A 6,000-nucleotide genomic window follows, 5' to 3' on the forward strand; every position below is an offset into this window, starting at 1 on the left:
CTACATAATGCTGTCCCATATTACACAATATGATTGAGCTAAAACAATGTTACTGTAAACAGAACATATATAAATATCATGCGGAGCTGAAGAGGGAACATCCAAAAATACTTGATTGTTCACGATCGTCAGTTAGAAGACATATCAGTAGACATGGGGGGCCAGGAGCGTCAATCGAAGATCATCTGTAAGAATATATAACTGCATGTTAATAAGAAGACATTAAATATAATACCAAAAAAATATTACCAGATATTCATTTAGGTCACATACAAAATGTACTGAATGTAAACCCACTCAGAGGAAATACCATGCAGAATAACGGTGAAGCCCAGTAGGTGCCCAAAGGACCAAGAAGATCAATACATCGCTGGACTAACTTTAAATTTTAGATTCAAGCCATTCGGTACTAGTTTATTCAAAGTAAATATCCACTCCAGCTCCCTATGTTTCAATTTTGCTGACCTGTCACCCCCACATCTATGTGGTGGGATAAAGTCAACAATCCAGAATTTGAGATCCTTTACTTTATGGCCTGCGTTCACAAAATTTTGAGAAACAGGGAGATCAAGTCTCTCATTGTGTATAGTGGATTTGTGTTTATTAATCCTTGAGCAACATTCTAGACCAGTCTCACCCACATATAAAAGTCCACATGGGTACTTCAATATGTAAATAACACGATCAGAAGAACAGTTTAAAAAAATGTTTAATTTTAAACGAAACACCACTCAATGGGTGAATAAAAGACGCTCCTTTGCAAGGGTTATAACAATTGCTGCAATTTGAACATGGATAACACCCTAATTTGCGCGTTGGGCCAAAGTAGTTTGTGTATAGGACCCACATCAGCATGCACCAACTGATCTTGAATATTTCTAGAACGTCTATATGCTAACATAGGTGGACGACCAAATTCAAGTACTTTATTCACCAAACTATGAAGAATATGCCATTCTCTATGGATAATACTACCAATTCTGTTACTGATTTGTGAATATGTTGAAACGAACAGTATTCGGGGTGGCCGATCATATCTAGAGGAAGTCAATAAATTGTCTCTACTCAACTCCTCAACTTTGGCCCTTTGTCTAATTAATAATGGTTGTGGATAACGTCTTTTAATGAATTTATCACTCATCTCGTTCAATCATGTAGTCAGATGCCGAGGGTATGACACAATCCGTTTGACCCTCAGCATTTGACTGTAGGGGAGGGACTACATCATCCGCCTCAGATGCTGACTACTAAATTGTAGAATGTTGTTACGGTCAGTTGCTTTGATAAATGGGTCTGCCACCAATTGATCACCAGATCTATAAACCAACGTATCTATAAATAGTAAAGAGACCTTTGAAGATGCCATGGTAAACTTAATATCTGGATCAATGACATTAAGAAAACAAAAAAACTCTCAGTGAATGTCCCATTTGTACAAAAGACTGGATATAAGGTATAGAATACAAAAGACAAAAAAAGCATAGAGCGGGTAAGTTGTATACTCATCCGTCAGTTGGACATTTCAGCAAAAGATGCATATGGACGTATGTGCTGCCTTTTATCAAGATCGTTTTTCATCTATCCAATTTAGTAGCATTATTGGTTAATCACATCCACAACAGTCCCACAATGAGTAGCCTGGATTTGTCTGTAATTCCAGCCCAAACAGAATCAAACGGTCATCTATCCGGATACGAAAATGTTCGTGATAAGACAAGCAAGGGCCAGAGTTGGCTAAAATCTAAAGCCTAGAAGCTGGACTGTGATCTCCAAATTAAATGGTAGCAAATGTAAAAATGAACACAGGAAGCAAGCGGATAAACACCAGTAAGACTGCATGAAGTATGGCGTGTAGTCAAACATGACCAAAACCAAAGTCCCAGACGTGTGACGTTTTAGAACATGTGGGATACGTGCGCTGACGCGTTTCGTCATCATGTGACTTCCTCAGAGCGTTGCGTAGCAATCCAAGTAAGGGGTAGGTATTTAAGGTACTTCCAGCCTGCCCCTTTTTATCATCATATATTTTCAACGAGTCAAGTGTCTTCTATATACCAGATTATCACTTGTTTTCTTTTTCCATAAGTAGTATTCTGGTGGCACTGTACTATTTGTACTGTACACTGTTTTGCTTTGGGAGATCTTTTCAGTCCCTTTTTTTGTTAAGAAATGTAGCATTGCTTGCTGGTAAAACACGGATGCTCCAGGTAACTAGTGCTTTTTGGAGGAGCTCTCTCTTCTGGCCAAGTGATGGACCCCCCTCTACGACATCTATATGCACTAATAATGTAAGGAGACAACTCCTTTAATGTTCACAAGTACAAATCAATGTGGGGCACAAAGGTCCCTTTCCAGATGTCTACCTCACACTTATCATTTACTAAGGTACTACACATGGTCAGGGCCGCCATCAGGAATTTCAGGGCCCCCTACAGCTACATTTTCTGGGCCCCCCTACCGTGGCACCGCCTGTTAACGGTACTCCGTCCAGTACTATATCATGGTACCCAGGGCCGCCATCAGGGGGGGTATTAGGGGTACTGATGTGAGAGGCCCGGCCAAACCTAATTGAAAGGGGGGCCTGGCAAACTGCCGCGACTTGCCTTTGGTAGAAAAAAAACAGGCCCCTGCAATGGGGCCCGTTTTTTTCACCAAAAGAATGTCATGAGCTGCGGGCCCCCCTTTCAATTAGGTTTGGCCGGGCCTCTCACATCAGTACCCCTAATACCCCCCCTGATGGCGGCCCTGGGTAGCATGGGGGCCGTCAAACACCGCCGCCCGTGTGACCGATCACGCGCACCCGCAAACTCCCGCGCATGCGCACCGGCGACCGCCTGGAACCGCGCACCGAATTTTGAGGCAGATTTTGACCTGCCCACACTATCTTGCCACGTTTTTTGCCTGCGGCGATTGAGGACAGCAGACAGAAAACGCAGCGAAAAATGCATTTTCTGCCTCCCATTGATTTCGATGGCAGGTCAGAGGCGGAACCGCGGCAAGAAAGGACGTGCTGCTTTTTCTTTTTTCCGCGACTGGCTCCCATTGATTTCAGATTAAATCAATGGGAGGCGGTTTTGGAAGTTGTTTGGTGCTGATTCTGACGCAGTGTCCGAGTCAATATCAAGGCCCAAAAACTCTGTGAACTGGGCCTTATTGTTAGGGCTTATTCAGACGAACGTGTAATACATCCGTGCAACGTGCGTGATTTTCACGCGCCTCGCACGGACCTATGTTACTCTATGGGGCCGTGCAGACTGTCAGTGATTTTCACGCAGCGCGAGTCCGCTGCGTAAAACTCACGACATGTCCGATATTTGTGCATTGTTCGCGCATCACGCACCCATTGAAGTCAATGGGTGCGTGAAAATCACGCCCAGCACTTCCGCAGCCGTATAAACTATGAATGAAACCAGAAAAGCACCACGTGCTACAAACATACAAACACAGTGTCATAATGATGGCGGCTGCGGGAAAATCACGCAGCCGCGCATCATACGCTGCTGACACATGGAGCTGTTATGGACCTTTTGCAAGCGCAAAACGCCACGTTTTTGCGCGCGCAAAAAGCACACGCTTGTGTAAATCCGGCCTTAGGGTAGGAACACACTAGGCATGAACACTGCGGATTTTATGCAACACATTTTATTGTGGAAAATCCGCAGCGTATTACAGTCGCAGCAGAGTGGGTGAGATTAGAACAAATCTCATTCACACGCTGAAAAAATAATGGACCTGCCGTGTGGCTTTTTGGCTTTTTAAGTCGCATGTCAATGTATATTCTGTGGAATCGCCGCTCCTCTGTTGCGGAAATGCTGCGGTTCTGCCGCAAAAATCACAAATGAGAAAAAAAAAAAAAGGCACTTTTTTAAATTTATAAAAAAGTTTAGACTTGCCCCGGCCGTAGTCCTGGTGACGCGATCCTCTATTCTTAGCGCAGCCCGGCCTCCTGTCTTGACGTTTCATCCCATGTGACTGCTGCAGCGGTCACATGGTCTACAGCGTCATCCCAGGAGGCGGGGCTACGTTCAGAAGAGAGAGATGCGTCACTTAAACTACGGCCGGGGTAAGTCTAAACTTTTTTTTCCCTGCAGGATTCCCGCAGCGGACATGCCTCACGAAACCTGCGCCACTATTTGGTGCGGTTTTGCTGGCGGAATTCCCTGCGGCTACCGGGGCGGATAAGCAGTGTAGTTTTACTCAGCGTATCCGCCTAGTGTGTCCCTTATGATGTCGCTCCTGGAGCTGCTGCCGGTCTCTAAATAGGCAGTTGGTGCAGTAGAATTTGGAATTATTTTTTTGTGTGAACCAGCTTAAAAAAATACAAAACTTTTGTGTTAGGGCCTGTTCACATCACCGTTCGCTTCCGCTCCGGGGTTCCTTCTGAGGTTTCTGTCGGGTGAACCCCGCAACGGAAAGTGAAAGTGATAGCACAGCTTCCGTTTCCATCACCATTAGTGCAGTCGACTACGCTATTGATTCCGTCCGAAAACCAGCCGGAATGGTGACGAACGGAAACCATTAGCGATGTTTCCATCACCATTGAGATCAATGGTGACTGAAACGGAAGCTGTGCTGTCACTTTCACTTTCCGTTGCGGGGTTCACCCGACAGAAACCTCAGACGGAACCCCGGAGCGGAAGCGAACGGTGATGTGAACAGGCCCTAACACAAAAGTTTTGTATTTTTTTAAGCTGGTTCACAAAAAAAAATAATTCCAAATTCTACTGAACCAACTGCCTATTTAGAGACCGGCAGCAGCTCCAGGAGAGACATCATAAGGGACACACTAGGCGGATATGCTGAGTAAAACTACACAGCTTATCCGCCCCGGGAGCCGCAGGGAATTCTGCCAGCAAAACCGCACCAAATAGTGGCGCAGGTTTCGTGAGGCGTGTCCGCTGCGGGAATCCTGCAGGGAAAAAAAAGTTTAGACTTGCCAGGGCCGTAGTCCTGGTGACGCATCTCTCTCTTCTGAACGTAGCCCCGCCTCCTGGGATGACGCTGTAGACCGTGTGACCGCTGCAGCAGCCACATGGGATGAAACGTCATGACAGGAGGCGGGGCTGCGCTAAGAATAGAGGATCGCGTCACCAGGACTACGGCTGGGGTAAGTCTAAACTTTATCAATTTAAAAAAAGTACCTTTTTTTTCTTCTCTTGTGTGATTTTTGCGGCAGAACCGCAGCATTTCCGCAACAGAGGAGCAGCGATTCCACAGAATACATTGACATGCTGCGGCTTAAAAAGCCAAAAGCCACACTGCAGGTCCATTATTTTTGCAGCGTGTGGATGAGATTTGTTCATATCTCATCCACTCTGCTGCGACTGTGATACGCTGCGGACTTTCCACAATAAAATGTGTTGCATAAAATCCGCAGTGTTCATGCCTAGTCTGTTCCTACCCTAAGGCCGGATTTACACAAGCGTGTACTTTTTGCACGCGCAAAAAACGTGGCGTTTTGCGCATGCAAAAGGTCCATAACAGCTCCGTGTGTCAGCAGCGTATGATGCGTGGCTGCGTGATTTTCGCGCAGCCGCCATCATTATGACACTCTGTTTGTATGTTTGTAGCACGTGGTGCTTTTCTGTTTTCATTCATAGTTTATACGGCTGCGGAAGCGCTGGGCGTGATTTTCACGCACCCATTGACTTCAATGGGTGCGTGATGCGCGAACAATGCACAAATATAGGACATGTCGTGAGTTTTACGCAACGGACACACGGACACACGCTGCGTGAAAATCACTGACAGTCTGCACGACCCCATAGAGTAACATAGGTCCGTGCGAGGCGCGTGAAAATCACTGACAGTCTGCACGGCCCCATAGAGTAACATAGGTCCGTGCGAGGCGCGTGAAAATCACGCACGTTGCACGGATGTATTACACGTTCGTCTGAATAAGCCCTAACAATAAGGCTCAGTTCACAGAGTTTTTGGGCCTTGATATTGACTCGGACACTGCGTCAGAATCAGCACCAAACAACTTCCAAAACCGCCTCC

This window comes from Rhinoderma darwinii, chromosome 5, assembly GCF_050947455.1.
Source record: "Rhinoderma darwinii isolate aRhiDar2 chromosome 5, aRhiDar2.hap1, whole genome shotgun sequence".
Classification (NCBI taxonomy): Eukaryota; Metazoa; Chordata; class Amphibia; order Anura; family Rhinodermatidae; genus Rhinoderma; species Rhinoderma darwinii.